General features: G+C 37.2%; 1 protein-coding gene across 3 annotated transcripts in view; it reads right to left on the bottom strand.

Annotated features, from left to right (window-relative positions):
- EPS8 (EGFR pathway substrate 8, signaling adaptor) overlaps positions 1-22,561 on the bottom strand; it is a 194,974-nt gene that overhangs the window by 91,632 nt on the left and 80,781 nt on the right. The window contains exon 1 of one of the 3 annotated variants that reach the window (XM_025930157.2): positions 15,442-15,811. The exons of the other annotated variants lie outside the window; for them this stretch is intronic. The gene's annotated coding sequence lies outside the window, so the exon portion shown is untranslated. Of the gene's footprint in view, positions 1-15,441; positions 15,812-22,561 lie in introns of those variants that run through there. 3 annotated transcript variants of the gene reach the window in all.

The following is a 22,561-nucleotide window of genomic DNA, read 5'->3' as shown; positions in this document are numbered from 1 at the left end:
AATTGTATATTGGAGACAAATAGTAATGGAAGCTTTCTTTAAATACTGGTTCTAATAATGAAATCCACTGAGGTAAAAACCAATCGCAATCAATCAAATACAAGTCAAGTGAAATACATGAGAATCAGAGTAAAGAATGTTACCAATTACATACTCACACACCCAAAAAGAAATTTCCTTTGCTTATCATTCCAGGCCTACCACGATTTTGCCCTAAAGAATTTCTCCAGTCCTCCATATTCTCTCCAACACTCCCACCCAGAATCCTTCACTCTCTTCTGAGCATACGGAGCACTGAGCCACCTTCAGGCCTCTGCTCTTACCCTAAATACCCTTCCTGCCACTTCACACCTCCCGTCGAACAACAGCTCAATTCCTCCATTCCTACCCCTATTTTAGTCTTCCCTGACCAACTCAACATCAACAATATCTAGTCATTCAGCAACTATTTATCATGTTTAATATTTTTAATGTAGTTATGAAGAAGAACTCTGGATTATTCCTTCGTATCTCTGACACAGCTCTGGGGTGTGGCAAGCTAGCACAATCTTCTGCAAAATAACTGCTGTACTAAAATTGCGCTATAGGAGTTTTATGTACATGTGCTAGAATTTTAGTGATCAAAGGAGATAGCATTACCAATATAAATTTCCTCTAAGATTTACACAAATGACCGCCTAGCACAAATCAGTCCTGTCCGAGGACTGGACATTTTTGTTGCAAAATAGGAACTAATTTATTTTTTTTTTTAATTTTTTTTTTCAACGTTTATTTATTTTTGGGACAGAGAGAGACAGAGCATGAACGGGGGAGGGGCAGAGAGAGAGGGAGACACAGAATCGGAAACAGGCTCCAGGCTCCGAGCCATCAGCCCAGAGCCTGACGCGGGGCTCGAACTCACGGACCGCGAGATCGTGACCTGGCTGAAGTCGGATGCTTATCCGACTGTGCCACCCAGGCGCCCCAGGAACTAATTTAGAAGTACAGAAACTAATTGAAATTGTTCAAAAAAATTTATTTAACAGAATTTCTATAGTCACAATTATATAAGACTCTCTGTGTTAATTCAGTGGAAATACCAATAAAAGTACTGTTGTTGGTGTGGTCAATGATTTTAACATATGATCTAAAAAGCAGAACTTTGGGAAAAAGTACGCCTATTTATATCAAGGAGACTCAGAACTGACTCAGAGGAAAAAAGTATTATCCTCTGACTCATCAAGACCACTTCCTGAAACACCCAATGTTTTTCTTGGAAGGAAGTCTATACAACAAGTGCCATTTCATTCAAACACTGATTAGACAAAATTGAAGTCTAACACAAAATGAACAAAAAGACATATATTTTCCAAAGCCAACAAGTTTCAAAGGAGACCATTTCATAAACATATATTATCTGGTCATAAAAGGGAAGACTTTAAATACAGTCAAAATGGATAATCCAAAGTATATTATAATGAATAAACCACTGACTACCTACACATATCCCTCTTTATACCATAATCTCTTAATGATAAAGAAACAACCATATGATTTTAATCCACAAAATTAACTAATGTCTTTGGCTTCAAAACAGTCTTTTTTTTTTTTTTTTTTCCAAGGGAATTCTCTTCTGAATCAACTGAATCAACTGTGTGGCCAATATTTAATAGTAATTTACAAAAACAATAAATAACACTTCTTAAGTGCTTATGCATGCCAAACATGTTACAGGTTGTTAGCATGCATTTACTCAATAAGGAACAGATACAACTATTACTTGAATTTCATAGATAAGGAAACTGAGACACAGAATCACACCTATTACACAGTAAAGCCTCAAACCCCAGGCAGACCACCACAAAAGCCTAAACTGTTTTTTTTTTTAAGTTTATTTACTTTGAGAGAGAGAGAGAGAGAAAAGAAGGTGCAGCACACGCTCACGTGAGCAGGGGAGGGGTAAAAGAGCAGGAAAGCGAGAGAATCCCAAGCAGGCTCCACACTGTCAGAGCAGAGCCAGATATGGGGCTTGAACTCACAAACACTGAGATCATGACCTGAGCCAAAATCAGGAGTCTGACACTTAACCAAGCGTCCTGAGCCACCTAGGTGCCCTGAGCCCAAAATGTTTTGACGCTTTCTGTGCATGTGACCACACACCTCCCACTAGAATGCTCGCTAAAAGTTAAACATGCTTAATTAAGCACACACACAACACACATATAATTACATATATGTATAAATACTTCAATTACATAATATGTACCAAAATTTAGTATGTCCTCACTTATTAGTTTATAAATCCTAATGTGACTATTATATTGATAGGATTTGTGTACAAACACCAAGTCTTTGAACTAGAAGAACAATTACTTGGATGAGCTTTGAAACACTCCACTGTCTGGATACATTTATATCAGTTTCATTTGTTTTTTATTTCTACAACACTGTAAACATCTCACAGAACTATAAAAACACCACAATGATACTGTCCTGGACACAGCCCTTGGGGAACAAAAATACACATAACATTTCCTATTTCAAAATAACAAGCAATTAAACTGAATCTTGCTGTTTGTTTCCTCTTGAGTAATCTAGACTGGAAGGAGTTCAAATATCTGACTCTCGCAGTATTTTGCTTTCAGTACAAAGACCATCCTTTAATATGCCAATTCAGCTAATAAATGTTCACTTGTATCTATACCTGGTTCATAGAAATGAGTTTAAATATTAAATGACTGCATATTTCTAGTTCTAAACATTTGAAAAGGAAATTCCTAGTTAGCTAATGAGGTAGAATAAGCACTTATAAATATGCCACACCACTCTGCCTTTCAGATTATTAAGGACCAGTATAAGAAGGGCAAATTTATCACAGAGGGTTAAGCCCTTAAAGCAGCAGCCTATGGAGACAGAATATTCCCAGCATCAACACCACTCTGGAGGTGCTGAGATGCAGAGGTGCTGTGGAGCCCTGCCTGCCCAGTGTGATTTTAGGGCCAGGACAGTCATCCTGCTTTTTTAAAATGTATCATTTACCCAAGTGACACAGGGAATGAAATTCTACCAGTGGAAATTAATTTATTCTTTTGAATTATGTGTTGTAATCCCTAGGAACCACTTTTAGACTTCAATCACTTCTGGGACTAAAAATATATTATTATCACATAAGTATGAATTATCAGATACTTCCTGCTATGATAGGAGGAATTTAAAGTACTATAAGAATACGTATGAAGCCAGTGTGCCAGGAAATGTAAGAAAGCTTCACAGAAATGAAGCTGTAGTAAGCTACTGAGAAAAAAATTTGCCTGCTTAATACTTTTGCCTATGATATGTCCAGTTATTACTAATTACTGAAATTATGAAATGAATTCCATCTTATACCTGGAATGATTACTTATTTACTTATTTTTATTTAGGAATGATTCTTTATTAAAGACAAACATCCTATATAGCGGGACTATATGGACAAACAACCTATACAGCGAGCAAAACCGTCTAAGAAATGCATCCAGTATTTTTTGTCTACACCTGCCAGGTGCTGTGCTTCACAACAAGGGCATATAATAAACAACATGGTGTCTCTCCGCTAGGAGCACTCAGTTTAGCAAAGAGATAATTACAGCACAATTTAATAAATGCTACTGTCATGGCATGAACAATGTATTATGGAAGCATCCACCTGGAGAAGTTTGTTGGTAGGTTTCATAGAAGAACTGACAGTAGAACCAGGTGTTGAAAGACACAGAGGAGTGTGTCAATTGGAAGGTGCAAGGGCAGTGAGAGAGCATTCCAGGCATATGTAAAGCATGGTACATGGAAGGACATGAGCTTCAGAGAACAGGGAGATATTCAGTGTGGCTGCAGTACAAGATGTATAGAAAGATAATGTAGTTGAGAAAAGCCTGACGCCAGATCGTGAGGGGCCTTGTAGAGCATGCACAGAAATTCAGACTTAATCTTTACGGAAACACAAAATCATATTACTAATTTTTAATTAAGTATGGGGGCATTTTGGAGGACAGACAAGATTAGGAATTAAAGCTAACTTATTTTAAGGAAATTTTATCAGTTTCTTTCATTCCTATGGGAACCATCTCAACTGTATTCTGTGCTAGATATCTTTTTGGAAAAACTAAGATTCACCCATGTCATTCCCATAACTTCTTCAAATCTGAATTCTCCAAAGAGAAACAGGAAGATAATTTAATCTAAAATATAGTACAAGGACACAGCCCACATTTTCAACAGTTACTAGATACACAAGAAATCCACTGAAGTTGCATACATCCTGTTTTAGGAAAGTTTATTTTATTTTATTTTATTTTATTTATTTATTTATTTTAACGTTTATTTATTTTTGAGACAGAGAGAGACAGAGCATGAATGGGGGAGTGTCAGAGAGAGGGAGACACAGAATCTGAAACAGGCTCCAGGCTCTGAGCTGTCAGCACAGAGCCCAACGCGGGGCTTGAACTCACGGACCATGAAATCATGACCTGAGACGAAGTCGGCCGCTTAACCGACTGAGCCACCCAGGCGCCCCAGGAAAGTTCATTTTAAAAATCCAGAGAGTAAGAGAACTGAAGGTTGTTTTTTGTTTGTCAGCCATTGAAAACATTCCTTTAATGAAGTGGCTTCTGTGGAAACCCATGGCAGAGCTCCTCAAAAACTTAAACACAGAATTACCATGTACATTGTAGTAGTTCCACTTCTGAATATACACCCAAAAGAACTGAAAACAAGGACTTAAACAGATGCTTATATACCCATGTTTACAGCAGCACTATTCACATCAGAAGAAAGTGGAAGCAAGCCAAGTGTCCATTGACAGGTAAATGGATAAGGAAAATGTATATGCACAGAATGGAATATTACTCAGCTTTCAAAAGGAAGGAAAGACTGGTACATCCAACAACATGGATGAACCTTGAAGCCAATATGCGAAGTAAATAGGCCAGTCACAAAACAACAAATATTGTATGATTCCACTTATATGAGGACCCAGAGTAGTCACACTCATTGAGATAGAATGTAGAATCCAGGAAGGAAAAAAAAAGGAAGAATCCAGGAGCTGGGGGGGGGGGGGGGGGGAGGGGAAGCAGGGAGGAAAAAAAGAGTAGTCGTTACTGTTTAACAGGTACAGAGTTTCGGTTCATGAAGATGTACACTTAAAGATTATTAAAGTGGTAAATTTTATGTCATGGATATTTTACACAATAAAAAATAAACCTGAGGAATGAAAAGACTGCGTCATGTCAGCAAGCCCATCAGGTGTGGCCACCTGGTCCACTAAGGTGAAGGTTGTAAATGAGGATGTAATGGAAGCATAAAGAATTTACATGTGGCAAACACACTTGTAAAAAAAACTTAAAACCATCCTACAATCTTGTGTGTGTGAGCATACATATACACGTATGTATGTATTTTTTATTTGAAATACACTAGATTATCATATACTCCACTTTAATAAAGATCAAGAGACAAAATTCCTAATCTGTAAGACCAACAAATTGGAACTGTGTTTTGGAAACAAACAAACAAACAAACAAACAAAAAGCACTTATCAAGTTTTTACCAATCCTTGTTACCATCAGCGCTAACATGATTTGGCAGTCCCTCTTGCAAAGGCCGTTTTTCACCGATCCTTCACTTTCTTATTAGTCAAATGGAGTAGGGCTCCATGCTCCATCCCGACACACTGATCTCACAGTGTGTTGAGGGGATAAAATAAGACAAGGTACACATACAATTACTTTCAAAGTTTAAAATGATTTGGAATCAACATGCTCCTGTACAAAAGGATCATCTGACTCATGAAAGGGCTTAAAGAGTTTTTTTAAATTTCTCTGCATTTTTCACTTTTTAATTGAACTTTTAAACAATTTACTAGGCACAGAAACTTTGAGGAAAACAGGCATTGAGCAATAAAATATATCAGTATTCCAAGGGGGGTAAATTCATACACATGTATATATATGCACATATACAACCGACCCTTGAAAAACACAAGTTTGAACTGCACTCCACCTATACAAGGATTTTTTTCAATAAATGCATGCAATACTGTAAATCTATTTCCTCTTACTTATGCTTTTCTTAATCACACTTTCTGTTCTGTAGCTTTATTTATTCTAAGAATACAATATATAATACATATACAAAATTTGTGCTAATCAACTAAAGGCTATTAGCAGTTAAATTTGGGGACAAAGTTATATGTGGATTTTCTACTCTGCAAGGGGTCAGTACCCAAACCCCCACGTCGGTCAAGGGTCAGATGACATATTAAATATACATATATTAAATAAGATGGCTTCAAAGGTCTAGCTTTTAAAGTGATAAGGAAGAAAATATTTAGATTTTGCTTTTATAATGAATTAGTCCATTGCTAAGTATCATACCAAATATCAATAGTAATTATAAAATGATGTTAACAAAAATTGTTAAGATTTATTTAAAAGGCCTAAAGAACATGCCTGTACTTTTGGTTAAGAAAACTGCCATGAAATTGATGCCTTAGGACAAATCAGTTGTTATCTGCAATAGTTAGAATATCCTCTGTTCCTGCAAATGAGCCCAATGGCACTGACAATATCTAACTCACTAATTTTAATACTCAAGAGAGAATCCATCTAAAATAAACATCTAAGAGTTTCTCACATGCCAGTACTGCCAATTCCCCTCCCAACATATCCTTTGTAAAACTTGTATTATCTCCAGGGGGCAAGGGGAAGAGTCTTTTTTTTTTTTTTGTCTCACTGATACAAATAAACTTAGAGGTCTTAGTACTTACCTCATCTGCTGTCCGATATTTCTCTTTTTGTAAGGAAATAGACTTATGACATCCAGTAGGGAATGCCTCAGATTTCATATTAAACCCCCAACAATGTGATACCATTAAACTAAAGTTCACTGAAGTCTAAGCTTAAGTAAGGCATACACAAGTGGCATTATGAAATTGTATAATCAATTGTACGTGTGTTGTTTTCACCAGTTAGCGGCTATTTTTTTTTTAACTCAAAGGCCATCATTTATGAATAACCCTGAAATGTTTTCTTTCCTTCTTCTCTAATTCCCATCTACCTTCCCACTTAAAGTCATCCTCTCTTCCCTTAATTGTCGTAAACCTCCAATGCATGCTTAATATTTTGTAAAATAGTCCTTCCGTGGTTACTACAACTTTATATCACAGACCTGAGAAATACGCAATCATCTCCCCATTCTTTCTACTTTATAAATTCCTCAATGCACTCAAACCAGTAAGTGAAATTATCTAAATTTAGAAGTCCAAATGTGATTTTGAAGAAATAAGCTACACAGATAATAAGCATTTGAGTATTTAACTTTTTAATTAAACCTCTAAGCCTGATGATCATGTGCTATTTGGCCACCAGTGATCACCCAGAGAATCAGGGATCACATGCTCTAGTAAGGAACACCCTTCCCTTCGGCTGGTTATTTTTAGAAAAATGGCAATATACGTTCTAGCTCAGATTTATTCCTGATGTTGTAATAATGCAAATGTACTTTCCTTCTCAGGCTCAGACCCAGCTGAAACAGTCTACCTTCCTTTTTTCCTGCTTTTTCTATGCAGACTCTCAGTCCAAGTTCCATTCAGACCCTCTGACCGTAATTACCAAGGTTTGGGACATCTGGGCTGCAAGTGACCTAGGATAATCTGGGATTACCAACAATCTGAATAGTTTGATGTAATTAGGTAGGCTTCAGAGAGAGAGTAGTAGCCTTCATCCAAGGAATCCCTATACTCACAATTATACCATGAATTTCCCTGTGAAATGTCCATTCATTCTTTGTCCATTCAATAAATCTTGCTAAGGGCTTTCTATGTGCCAACAGATACTATGTGTATGAAGCTGGATATACAAGGATGAACAAAACACATATAATTCTTGTCCTCAGAGTCGTTAGGAGACACAATGACCTTCTTTGATATTCCTTTGAATATGCCAAGCTCTTACCATCCTCAAGGCCTATCATTATCTGTCTGGAATAATTATCCTCTTTGTCTTTGCCTGACTCCTGCATCGCAGCTTAAATGACCCCTCTTGGGATGTCCTGTCCGGACCTTCCAATCTATATTATTAGATCCTTCATTGCATGTTTTCACAGTACCCTGAAATCTTCTTCATAAGGCTTTATAATTAGACTTATGGGCCAATATTTGTAACATGAGCTTTTCAAAAATAAATGGCTGCCCGGTATACTTTCTATTGAAGCAGAATAAACTTTTCTATTCTGTACTTTATATTGAAAACGTTTTAAGTCTCATCTTTCTTTTAGGTGAATATTATTTTAATTCTTTCAGGGGTGCCTGGGTGGCTCCGTCAGTTAAGCGTCCAACTTTGGCTCAAGTCATGATCTCACGGTTCGTGAATTCAAGCCCCAAATCGGGCTCTGTGCTGACAGCTCAGAGCCTGGAGCCTGCTTCGAATTCTGTGTCTCCCTCTCTCTCTGACCCTCCCCCATTCATGCTCTGTCTCTCTCTGTCTCAAAAAGAAATAAACGTTAAAAAAAAAACAGATGAGTCTTGAATTTTTTCTTTACACTTTATCTCTGTAACTCCACAATTTATCCAAAGATCTTCCTTCATATGCAAATTTTATAATAAAATTACAATTCTTCAAACAGTCCTATTTTTTGTATGTGAAACTTAAATGTTCTGTTTATATCTGAGATACTAGCTAAAGATACTACAAATGTCCACATATGATATCTATTTAGATATTTTCAAGCCAGAATTCTGAATAGTCTATACTCAACTTTTACCATTTTCTTACGTGGGAGACCCAAATATATAGGAACCCCACTACTCATTAAGTGTGAAACTTTAGGCTTACTTAGCTTCTACAAGCCAGGATTCCTCACTTAAAGTAGTTATAGTATCTGGGACGCCTGGGTGGCTTAGTCAGTTAAGCGTCCAACTTTGGCTCAGGTCATGGTCTCAAAGTTTGTGAGTTCAAGACCCACATCGGGCTCTGTGCTGGCCTGCTTCAAATTCTGTGTCTCCCTCTCCCTCTGCCCCTCCCGACCTCTGTCTCTCTCTCCCTCTCTCAAAAATAAATAAACATTAAAAAAAATTAAAGTAGTTATGATATCTTTTAAGGGTATGAGAAATAAATATAAGGTATACAGAGCCCCTAGCAAAATATTTTTAGTAAATATCAACTCCTTCCCACATGAGGGGAAAAAAGGCACATGTTCAGAAATGTAGCTATAAAATATAATACCAGTTTCCATTTCCTAATCTGATTTCCTAAAAGAGAACAATCTAACTTTTTTTTGGACTATTTTTCAGGTCAGGTGTTGACAAACTTTCTATAAAGGGTCAAGTGGCAAATATTTGGGGCTTGTGGGCCCCATATGGTCTCTGTTGATAATTTGTTTTTGTTTTTAATAATCTACTAAAAATGTAAAAACCATTCTTGGCTTATAGAAAGAAAATAGTCTATTGGTCAGTTTGCTAATCCCTTGCTCTAAATACATAAATACTCATCAATTCCACCCTTATTTATCCATTACCTGTATAATATTTAGCTTTTAATCAACACTCAATTGAAGAACTACTCTCTCCACTATTCATCAATGCTTCCATTTAACAAGTATGGATTAAACACTTGTGTCCGTGTTTCTATGTAAGGCCCTGTGAGGTAACTGGCCATGTAAAGAAAAAAGTGACTAAGGACAAGCAATAAAATCAGTACAAATAAAGCCTTTTGAAAGCATCCTTTAGCATAACCTCTCTCTTTCCTCTTTTTTTTTTTTTCCCTGAGCCTACTACTAATCAGGATTTATAATATAGCTATTTTATGCTCATGACCTCAGATTTCTTGTGCTATAACCTTGTATCAAAACTGGTACTGATTTTAGTTCTTTTATGAGAATCTGATTGGGCTACCCACGACATAGAGTGAGAATCCCTTTTGCTCATTCTCCATTGGGCTCTCATCTTTCAATTCTAACATATTGTTACATATTCACCTCCTTTTTTTCCAACTTCCAAAGCAATTATTTCTCCTTCTATTCAGCTCAGCTTACCTCCTTATTGCCAACTGTCCAAATTTTCTCCCTTTCTATATATAAACTCCAGAAAAAAAACAAAAAAAAAACCTGAATTAGGTATTAGAATTAATTTCTGTTATTGTTCTGCCTCTGACAATCTGCACATTTCTTAGCCTGGGCACCTCCGTTTCTTCAATTATTACAGGCATAGAAATAGCCCGTGATGCCAATCAGACACAGTTAAGCGTAGAGGAAATAACACCTGTAGTTTATTAATTTATAATCTACAAAGTACTGTGACAGACCACTAAAATCTAAGGCTCGGAAGTCAGACCTGATTCTAGAACTGGCTCTGCCCTTTATATTTATGAGTTACCTACCTTGGGCAAGTTAATTAACCCTTCTAAGTCTCATTTTCCTCATCTGTAAAATGAAGACAGTAATAACACATACTTCATAGCGTTTTATGACGATTACATGGCGTAAACTATGTCAAGCACTTATCACAGTGCCCAGCATATAGTAAAGGCTCAAAAAATGTTAAACATAATTACTATTATTTAAAGATAAGATATATTTTTACTCCAGGAGGCCACTGGCTTTTGTATTTACTTCTCAGTCCCTGCCTGCTTTTGAAGATACCCATTTATGTCCACCGGTAAATTTATGCCCTTTTTTGTAAAAAAAAAAAAAAAAAAGTCCTTTGGTATTTTGCTTTGTCATGCTGTGTCCCTCCTTACAGGGTCTATTTAGTTTCTTTCACCATCAAAAGAGAGGGAAGAGGAAGAGCAGAAATGAAGGAAAGAGAGGGGGAGAACCATCAGTTTGCACTCTGTAGGTTAACAATTAGGACAAGCCTGTTCTGTTATAATGCAACACACATATTCCTAAAAATCATGATGTGATGCAAAATCACATCATTAAAACCACAAGGCTTATGGAGAAAATGGGGTTAGAAGCACACCACTCAAAAACTGTCAGTGACACTTCATAAAAAAACGGAAAGAAACTAATAAAGATTGTAGCAGTTTTACATATGTTAAATGGTTAAAAAAATAAAAACCACAATAAACATGGTACCTTACCTTGAAAAAGACCTGAAGTTTGCTTGTGGAACTGGCTGCCACAGGGTTACACATAAGTAAGTTATTGTGAAATGGAGGGAAAAGGGTTATCTGAAATTGAAGAGAAAACTACAAAAGATATGGGTGTGTTTGCAGTTCATAGCGTACAATGAAGTGAGGTAGCTGGAGACGTCCGAGGACTGTGCCCATGTATTTTGTGTATTCCTATGTGGCTCAGGTCAACCAGGTGGAACTTTCGGTGTTCACCTACTATTTCTCAGATAATATCACACATGACAAGTGTGAAATATACGTTATCCTCAAACTGTTCCCTAGTACCAATAATGTAGGAATAAATTCCCATTTTCAAAACAAGCATTATAGAAGAACTGACTATTCATTCCCAAACTACAGACTCATGATTAATGTTCTCTGACTCAGAACTCTAGTCACGATCTACAAAGCCTGTGTTACTCTTCAATTTCCTATTAGCCCAAAGTGTTTATCTAGAAAACGTTGTTCTTTCCTCGTCAGTAGTGAGCCATTAAACATGATCTAAAACATTTCTTAACTGCATCTTTGACTGTTCCCTCAGCTTTCCCTTCTGGGGACAGCTCGGATTCAGACAGCTATGTCACAATTGTTTTCTTCTCTAACTGATCCCCTATCCCCAACAGAGGAATAAAATGTCTGGTGGTAACACGCTGTCATGTCATTTCATTTATTCGCTCACCAAATATTTATGAGTATTTCCTGAATACAAGGTATCATAGGAGAAACATGATGAAACCACCTCCATCCATCCTAGTAAGAGGTAAGAGACTTAAGTAATTCAGTGGATCATTTAAAGTTGGTCGAGGCTATACAGGAGGGGTAAAATATTATAACACATGTAAAAATAACTGCAACACAAGACAGAACATGAAGCACCTTAAGACAATGCAGAAGGGGCACCTGGGTGGCTCAGTCAGGTGGGCATCTGACTTAAACTCGGGTCATGATCTTGCAGTTCTGAGCTTAAGCCCTATTTCAGGCTCCCTGTTGTCAGCACAGAGCCTGATTCAGATCCTCTGTCTGGCTCACTCTGCCCCTCCCCCACTTATGCTCTCTCAAAAATAAATAAAAAAATTTTTTTAAATGCAGGAAAAAAAAAACAGATTACTTTCAATGTTGGAAAAAGGGACCAGGAGAAATTTAATGGGGGTGATTAGCAGACCTTATGGATGAGTTAAATTTTGATTATGAGGGAAACGTTTTCTAATTGCTGCATGAATAAAGAAAAAGGCAGGAAATATACAATAAAGCATAAAGATCAAGACACGTAGGCCACAAATTAAGATACATGATGACAAATAATAAGTTCTATAACAAACTTTGAATTTTATCTGATGGAAAATGGGAAAGTCACTGACAATTTTTAACCAGAAGAGTGTAATTTAACCAGAAGAGTGTAACATCAGTGATGAATGAGCAAAAGGGAGCCCAACTGGCCTTCACAAACCCAGGCTTTGAAATAAGTGAAGAGACTTCATTCAGAGTCTTTGGAATGCCAAGTAAGAGCAGCAGGAGGGCTTTCCCAACAACAATCCCCAGCTTTGTGTCCAAGATTGATATTCACAGCTCTACTTAATGGATCCTAACTGTGTCATTTGGTCTGGCAAATTATAAAAAATAGTGGAATAAAAAAAATTACCTGCAAAATGAGAGGAAAGTATATTTTTGGAAACAATGAGGGAAAAAAAAGAATACAACTTAAGAGTAATAATAATATTAGCAGATATTTAAATCTGATCATTAGATCATATAATTAAGAAAGTTAATATGGTTTTGAATTACATCTAAATATCTGACACAATATTTTTTTAATAGTCAAGAAGCTGTATATCAATGTTCTCCCAAAGCAAAACCTTCTTGGATTAATGTGCACATAAGGTCTAAGGCAAGTATAAGAAACACATGTTCCATTTCAGCTCAGATTTTACATCACTAAGTACAAAGAGCACAGTATTTCACATATTGCTTTAATACCTTAGAATATATATTAAGAATTACAACTACTACAAGTTTCTTCTAATCATGTCCCTGAATCCGTTAATGAATTCTATACAGCAGACAGAAATGCCACAAATTTTAACTAAAATAATACATTTTTATTAGCTGAAAGTCCACTTTTCAGTGTTTCATGAAAAAATTAAAAATTAAAACTATACACACGGGGGGTACCTGGGTGGCTCAGTCAGTTAAGTGTCTGACTTCAGCTCAGGTCATGATCTCATAGTTTGTGGGTTCAAGACTCGCGTCAGACTGCTTTGGATTCTGAGTCTCCCTCTCTCTTTGCCCCTCCCCCGCTTGTTCTCTCTCTCTCTCTCTCTCTCTCTCTCTCTCTCAAAAATAAACATTAAAAAATATGTATATATACATACACACACACACAAGCTTAAACTCTAACAGAAAAAAGAATTTTAAAGAATAATTGTTTAATTAAATTAGAACTTTGTTACAGGGTAAATGATCAAAAGACTATATGAAAATCTACTTTGTTATATCATCCACACAAAAATTTTACACAATTCAAGTAAAGTATTATTTAAAAATCTAAAATATAATGAGCTAATTTTTGTCTGCTTAAAACTCAAAAGAATCTCTTTATCTTCACGCCTACCTTGATGAATTAATGCAACATGATTTCTCTGAAAAATAAACTAAAAAGGAAACTTCTCTATACAGTTTATTTCAGAATTACACAGAAAATCAGTATAAACACCTTATCCTTCCCAAAGTCATTTTCTCCTATATGTAATTTACTTAAACTGAAGAAAGTATTTCCAAGTCCATCTGCAGAAAAACAGAAACCACTTTTAAAACTAAACTCCAGGTGGGGCGCCCAGGTGGCTCAGTTTTTCTCGGCTCAGGTCATGATCCCATGGTTGGGGTATCAAGCCCCATGTAGGGCTCTGCACTGAGCATGGAGCCTACATGGAATTCTCTCTCTCCCTCGCTCTCTGCCCCTCCCCAACATTACATACCATTCCGAGAGCTTATACAAAATTTATACTGAGCATTACACTGACACTTGCTTTAGAGTTGCCCTGTAAAGCTGACCAAAGCTCTGCAACAAGGTTAAGAATAACTCAGGCCATAAACATTCCACGGAGTCTTACCTATGTATGCTACCAAACAGTTGCACATTGTGCTTATATGGGAAGTTTAAGTTTGGGGTGTAGATGACATTCCTTATGGTGTAGAGTCTTAATAAATAGCAGACACATTAGAGAAAAATCAACATATTCAAGAATGTACTTCAATGGATCAATATAGGCATAATAACCATGGCACCTGAACTCAAGAATGCATTACATTTCCCAGCACCAAAACAGAGATGTAACCGGTTATTTACTTTTGTTCTCTATCTAGTATACTGTGATACAATACTATTAACTCTTGTTTTTAAATAGTATAAATCTTGGCCTTGCACTTAATTACTCGTAACATAACAACAAAAAGACTCCTCCTAAAAAAAATTAAGTGTAACAAATCGATAAAAGCTACAAAAACATCTCTATGTAAGAATTATATATCTATCTATATATATATCTATATATATCTATGTATCTATCTATAGATATATATAGATATTTCACACTAAGCTCAAATTTTATACTCACAACATAATCACATGATTGAATTTTTTGGAAGAGTTTTTCCTTAAAAATTTCCATTAATTGACTATTTAAATGTTTACAAGTTCCATTAATATACACAGGCTCAGGGGAAGAAGAAAAAAAAAACTTTAAATACACATATTCACTACAGTTTAGGTCCCAAGCAAAATGTTTACACAGAAATTTGGCAGTGTTAAGTCTGTGGACTCAAAGCCAATAACAACCTAAGAAAACTGAACTTGGTTAATAAGCAAATTTTCATAGTACAACTGACATTGTATAAACAATCCAAAGCAGTTAATATTTATAGGATAATCACAGTATTTTGCCTATCAGATTAACTTAAAAGTAATTTTTAAGAAAACTTCATATATTCTATCTGTGCTTCCCCAACTATTAATCGTCAACAGATTTCTTCTCACCTACAATTTATGGAGGAAAATGATTCTCTTAAACATATGACCTAACAGAAAGAAATCCTTTAAAATCCCCCAGAGGCAGGAGGCAGGGCTCTGAGGAGCCCAAGGCACCAATTTCAACAAGTTCAGAATCCACTTGGAATACCAAATGGGAATTTAAGAAATTGTCAAAAGGCTAACTGGGACTAAAAAGTATTACTGCGTGTTTCAAGGTCTATATATATCTTCTAAAATAATTATGCCTTTGAGAGCCCTCCTTAGCAAAGTAAATATTCACAAAGTCAAACTTACCTACCCACACAATCCAAGCAAGACTCCTCTAAGCGATCTGCCAGGCAATATTGAGAGGACATTCCTCTCAGCTCACTCTGGGTGCCAAGTGACCTTCGGCATATCAACAGAAAGGGTGGGACTCTAAGCTTCAGTTTCGGCATTTTACTATAGTGAACAAAGTTTCTCCTCTGGTTTCTCTAGGGCGTTAACTAAGACTTCCTCTTCTTGTTAAGTAAGAAACACAACCACTTCATTTCCAACTCTTCCCTAAGGTGCTAAAGTAAAGCTGTAAATGGTGCAAATAATAATAGCTAACAATGACTGAGAACTTAAGATGTGCTCCAAACTAACACCATACAGACAGACACTATTATTATTCCCATTGTTAGCGGTGGAATCTGAGGAACAGAGGTTAATAAGTAACTGGAAGAAATTCCAGGTACAGCAACGTGGTTAACTGAGCTAATGAAGACCTTCCACTGCAAACACACAGAAAAAATGAAAAAGAGTGTAACAAAATTTAAAAAGAAATAACACAGCTTCACTTACGACAAAGAAAATCCCCTGGTGCTACACCAAAGCTAGAACCAAGGGCCAAAGTGGTATGCACCAAAGTAAATACTGCCAGTTATGGCCTCCAGAAATGACCACAGGAATCACCTTAGCACTTCGGCCTAACTGAAATTGGTAAGGAGATGCCCTCTCAAGAAATGAGATGGGAAGAAAGTATTCTCTCAGAAGAAGAGTCTAGATCTCTGGCCCTGCTTTTCCTCAACACAGGATACCACCTACCCAACTGTACCCTGATGACCATGTGCAGGCAGAGAAAGAGCTCTCAGACACACAAGGTATAAAGTTGGTACTGAGATCCTTTCAAAAAACCAGAGCTAGGGGCGCCTGGGTGGCGCAGTCGGTTAAGCATCCGACTTCAGCCAGGTCACGATCTCGCGGTCTGTGAGTTCGAGCCCCGCGTCGGGCTCTGGGCTGATGGCTCAGAGCCTGGAGCCTGTTTCCGATTCTGTGTCTCCCTCTCTCTCTGCCCCTCCCCCGTTCATGCTCTGTCTCTCTCTGTCCCAAAAATAAATAAAAAACGTTGAAAAAAAAATTAACAAAAAAAAAAAAAAAAAACCAGAGCTATTTTCAAAAGGCTGCAATCACAGTCAAAAAATGATGCAGGGAACAGGACAAATCCACCCACTGTCTTAGTAAGACTTCAAGACAACCTGTCTCTGGGAATCTGGGTAAAAGCATAGGGGAAATGCAACAACTAGAAATTAAAACCCTACACCTGTGTCACAACAGTTCTCAAGTCTAAATCTTATTTCTATGAGAATCTTCAAACTCAAAAATTAAGATAAAATTGGGTCCGAGGCTTGTGATATCCCTGGAGTATCCAGAAGAAATGAAACCACTCTAGAGTAACACTCTATAGGCCACATGGGACCTCTATAAGCTAGAAAAACTAAACCAAACAACAACAACAAAAATCTCAAATGAAGATAAGCCTATAATTTAGAAATTACAAAACATGTAAGAAAATGATTTACTGTGATTGAACATTAACAAACCAAACAGGGGCACCTGGGTGGCTCTGTCCATTAAGCATCCAACTCTTGATTTCGGCTCAGGTCATGATCTCACAGTTCACAGGATCGAGCCCATGTCAGGCTCTGCACTAACAACATGGAGCCTGCTTAGGATTCTCTCTCTTCCCCTCTCTCTCAAAATAAACAAATAAACTTTAAAAATAAATGGGTACACACACACACACACACACACACACGTGTGTGTGTGTGTGTATACACCAAATAGAAAATACAGCACTCAACTAATTTTTTAATATGAAGATAGAAAAACAAAGCATAATTATTAAGAGACGGAGGAAGAAAAAAGAGCCTATAAAGAATAGGAAACAGAAAAAACAAGTAGGTTTTACAAAACCATACAGAATTTATATGCAAAGACATGCATATTCTCTACATAGAGCACCCTGAGTTTTCATCAGGTTTCTGTAACTTAAAAAGAGAACATTGTTAGTATAGATGGATAGAAGTTTAAAAACTTACTTAGACAATAAGCAAAGCAGGAACTCAATTATATGGCAGGATCTATTGCACACCAACTTTCCCTCTCTACCATTGATGACCACTCTGCCCTTGCCACGCCCCATTGCTGGAAATCCTGACCCATCCCCCAGGCCTCCGTGAGCCCTCTCCAGCACCTGTGCAAAAAGGACAGAGTGGAAACTGTGATGTGCCACTCAGATCCCCTTTCAGGACTGAATGATTTATCTCCCTGTTGAACGGCTGCCAGCAGACAGCCTTCAGCTACCAGCTCTCTTGAGAACGGCCTTGGCTGAAGATTCTTCTCACACAAGCTCATGCTCCCTTTCCAGGGCAGCCCACATTCAAAGACAGGTGGCTGCAGGGAATATAAAGACGTGGCCCTCTCTCCCTAATGGGGGACAATGGTGGAGAGCCATCCTGGCTTCAGAACTCCCCTCTGGGTCATACCTCCATCAAGACTGCACAGTAGCCTAATTTCCCTTCTGCCCAATACTGGTATCTCCCTTCCCTTCCACAGGGGTTGATCCAAAGAGCACTTTTTAAGAAACTTCTAGCACACTAATTTCCACCTGAGAGTCTGTATCCTGGGGAACCCAAGCTGCAAGAGAAGAGCATCATAAAAAAAAAAAAAAAAAAGGACAGGATATGGGGCAGCACTATGAAAGGAGTGATAGTGAGAAAGGGCTGCCTGGGTGGCTCAGCTGGTTAAGGGTCTGACTCTTGATTTCAGCTCAGGGCATCATCTCACTGTTCATGAGCTCAAACCCCGCATCGGGGCTTGGGATTCTCCCTCCCTCTCTCTCTCTCTGCCGCTCCACCACTCGTGCATGCTCTCTCTCAAAATAAATATTTTTAAAAAAAAAAAGGAGAAAAGAAAAATAATAAAACTTTGAAACCAATGAGGAGAACACCAGAAAGTACTAATATCTCTTTGGTGAGGAGACCAGCAGCACAAGGGAAAGACTTTTTGAAAATGAAAATATAATCATAAAATTCCACAACACAACATTTCACAACATCTCAAGGGTATACCAATTCCAGTGTGTCTTTGTGAAGACAATACCTCTTAGGTCCATGGGTCTGCTAAATGCCAAAAACGTTGCTGCTTAGATATAGGCCATTTATTCTTCTAAGACAGTCACTTTCCTAACAGTAAGTTAACTGGTACATTTAATTCCCTGCTGGGGGGCAAGTTTACCAATAGAGATGTACGTGTACAATTTCCAGCTTCCTTCAACAGTCATGGGAAAATGTGCAACAACCAAATCTAACACATTCCAAATACATGTTTCTTATGGCTACTTCTGGTAAATGCCCTATCTTCTAAGGGTGAGGAAATCTACAAATCCCATGAGCCCTGTTTATATTTACCCCATGTTCCAAGTAACAGAATTCTGATACACCTTTTGGTTCTGAACCACCAGTAAAGATGTTAATGACAGTTTTATAAACGGTTAATCAGGTTCAGGCAAGTATATAACTAATCATTATTAAGAATACTAATAGGGGTGCTGGGTGGCTCAGTTGGTTAAGTGTCCGACTCTTGATTTCAGCTCAGGTCTTGATCTCAGGGTCATGAGTTCAAGCCCTGTACTGGGCTCTGAGCTGGGCATGAAGCATACTTAAAAAAAGAGAATATTAATAAAAAAACTGCATGGACTATAGCTATATTCATTCATATGCACACTAAAGGATGTCAATAACACGGGACAAATCCAAGCAAGGCTCATGGGTATTTGTTGACTGCCTCACCCTTCTAAGACAGGGCAGTGTACCAGAAGTAGCCATTAGAAATATATTTGGAACATAGATTTGGTTGCCACACGTCTTCCATAACTATTAAAGGAAGCTGGAAATTGCGCACGCGCGCGCACACACACACACACACACACACACACACACACACCCCTCTCTACTGGTGTCCCTGCCCTACATTCCACACTTTGTAACCACAAATACAAAGGCAGACAAGATAAAACGTAGCAAAACGTATCAAGACCTTCAGATTCAAAATGACACGAAGTCATTAACATAAATTATCAGGACAGGCAAGCAGAACAGATCAACAATGTCACAATACATTCACCTTGGAAATATGCAGAACTTCACTCAGTTTCTGTACACTTCAATCGCGGTTCCTCATCTGTCTTTCAGCACTTCCTCTCCCAAGAATCACAATCTGCTTTGTTTTCTGTAAACCAATCCTTCTTCTTCTAACTTTAAAACTCTTTCTCATTGGAAGTAAGAAACTAACATGTTACTAATGAGAGAATCCAAAAGAAGTTTCTAAACTCTAAATTGCACATTGCCAAATCTCAATAACATGCAAGTTAAGCTAGCTAAATTCATATGGGTAGAATGATCAACCAAATCCTTTAACAACTTATCTAGATATGAAATAGCAGTGCAATATAATTCATATTTGGGGAGAGTCATGTAAAATTATTAATATATCACAGGCATACAAAAGAGCAAATATGCATGGGATGTGAATGAGATGAAGAACCAACTTGCTCATATTAAAAAAGATTAAATGATGGGGTGCCTCGGTGGCTCAGCTGGTTGAGCATCTGACTTCGGCTCAGGTCATGATCTCACGGTTTGTGGGCTCAAGCCCCCCGTCAGGCTCTGTGCTGACAGCTCAGAGCCTGGAGCCTGCTACAGACTCTGTGTCTCCCTCTTTCTCTGTCCCTTCCCTGTTTGCACTCTGTCTCTCTCTCTCTCTCAAAAATAACTGGATATTAAAAAAATTAATAAAAAAATACTAAATTTAAAAAAAGATTAAATGAGTCACTATCATTTTGGAGATACTGTTTGGACACAGAATCTGGATTAAAGGTGAAAAACAAACAAAAAAAGATAATGGACACTTCTTGGGATGAATAAATATAAATAGCAGGACCAAACAATATTCATTCTTTACATAAGCTATTAGAAGAGTGGTACCATAATTACATTTTCAAGTCTACAGATGGTTTGAGTCTCCAATAACAGAAGTACGAATTTGAGAAAAATGAACTGCAAAGTTAGGTAACAGGGTATATATAAGGGAACAAAATGGTAGTTTCACCTTAAAGTAGCAAAGTTTAGGTATATACTCAGGGAAACACCACACAAACTCATTTGATTATGGATATTGTGTGTCAATTTTCCACTTAGGAATCCCCATACAGTTCCAGGAAGTCACACCCTTATTTGACAATTACAATCAAAAAGAAAAAAAAACACAAACATTTTTTTAATGGTGAAAACAAAAAAGTGATGTCTCATTTCTATTCAAGTCCTATAATCAAAGACAAGTAGTAAAGTGTAAAGACCTCAGTACTAAGAAACTGAAGGCTTGTGTTGAAGCATCAACTCTGCCACTTAGTAGTAGCTCTATAACCTCAGGCAAGTAACTTAACCTCTCTCAGCCTCCATTTCCTCACCTGTAAAATGAGATCAGTGAGACAAATTGGTGAGCTCTTATTCAGATCTATTCTAGAACATTCTCACAGTTCAAATTTAAAAACAGAAAACCTACTTAATTAGATTTTGGCTAAATCATTGTAAATGGCAGTTTTACACTTTTCAACATAAAATGGTAAATTTTCAGAAAAATTAAGTCACCGAATGAATAGTCAGGAAATCTAATGACAAATGAGGAAAAAGTATTAGTTGCTATGAGGACATTTGTCAATTTACCTCACAAATTATGAAATAACACATTTCAGAGGCCCCCCAATTTCTGCTAAAAAATTCCAATTTAAATACAGACTCTTCTAAAACAAATAGGTATAAAGAATTTCTGGGAGGCAGGAAAAGTGGAAGCTTTTGACATGTAGTACCAATATTTCCTATCATTATTAAGATTTCACTCAGAACTTCCTTATTTCACCTGACTCACATGATACTAGCCTTCATAATTGACTCAGTGAATGCATATCAGAAGAACAGATGTTCCTTGTAAAACGGCATTTTTTAAACCTATATCATCCTCCAAACCTTTGTTTTCCACAAAATGTTACTCTCAAAAAAAAAAAAAAAAAAAAAGATAGGAGTACTTGTTTTATTAAAATCATCAGTGCTTCTGGATTCTTTAGTGTCGTTCGGAAAGAAAATGGCATTTCATATAAGCCTACTGATCCTTTCCAGAGTATTTTTACCATAACTCTGTAATACAGTCAAGAAATTATCACATTAGCCATATAATGAGACTCAACCGCTCTTGAGTATTGTAATCATGTGCTATAGCACTGGGAAGAAAGGGAGGGAGGAAGAAAGGGAGGGAGGAAGAAAGGGAGGGAGGAAGAAAGGGAGGGAGGAAGAAAGGGAGGAGGGGGAAATTAACAGATACAGAAGACAAAGGCTCATAAGGACCTATCTTATCAAAAAATAAGAATTGCCCAAGTTTAATTTCAAAGCATATACCTACTGAAATACTGCAAAGAACCATCACATATACACTTCAACAAGTTAACTGAGCAAGCAGGCTTGAAAAAGTAAATCAGGAAGCATTACAATACAGAAAGAAATGCATGTTTTCAGAGTAGCAGTTTAGAAAAAGCTGTAGAAATAGCTATTAGAATGACATAGCTTATGTCGTCCTTCAAAAATAAAACCTGCAATTAAATTTGCACATCAAATGATCCTTAAAGCTCACATGTTACCAATAAAGAGGGGCGGCAGAGGGCACTTAAATCAGACAAGCTGTGTCAGTGGCACATAGTACCGTGGTCATATAAAGAGAAGCCATTACAGCAAAGCTTCAACAGGATCTGAAGTGGAATGTCACAGTGAAACACCGATATTAAACTGCCAGAGGCTATATTCATTTCAAAAAGTGATTTAACTTCTTTGAATATCACCAGGCTAGAGTCTGCACAGGCAGAAGAATGTATAGCTACATGGCCTTTGGCTGAAGTGTTAATACGTTGCAAGTTTACTGGGGTTGAGCAAAATATTAAGGATTTACTTTCAAGTTTATTTCTCGTCAATAAAGTATTGATCCTCCAAAAAACTTCTTAAGCTTTATTTAATCTGCAGTTTCAAGACCTTCCAATGACAATTCTAACACTAGTATCTAATTCCTC

Source organism: Puma concolor, chromosome B4, assembly GCF_028749965.1.
Source record: "Puma concolor isolate L17-30 chromosome B4, mPumCon1.1.hap2, whole genome shotgun sequence".
Taxonomy (NCBI): domain Eukaryota; kingdom Metazoa; phylum Chordata; class Mammalia; order Carnivora; family Felidae; genus Puma; species Puma concolor.
The sequence above is the reverse complement of the archived record's forward strand: the minus strand, read 5'-3'. Positions and strand labels throughout refer to the sequence as shown.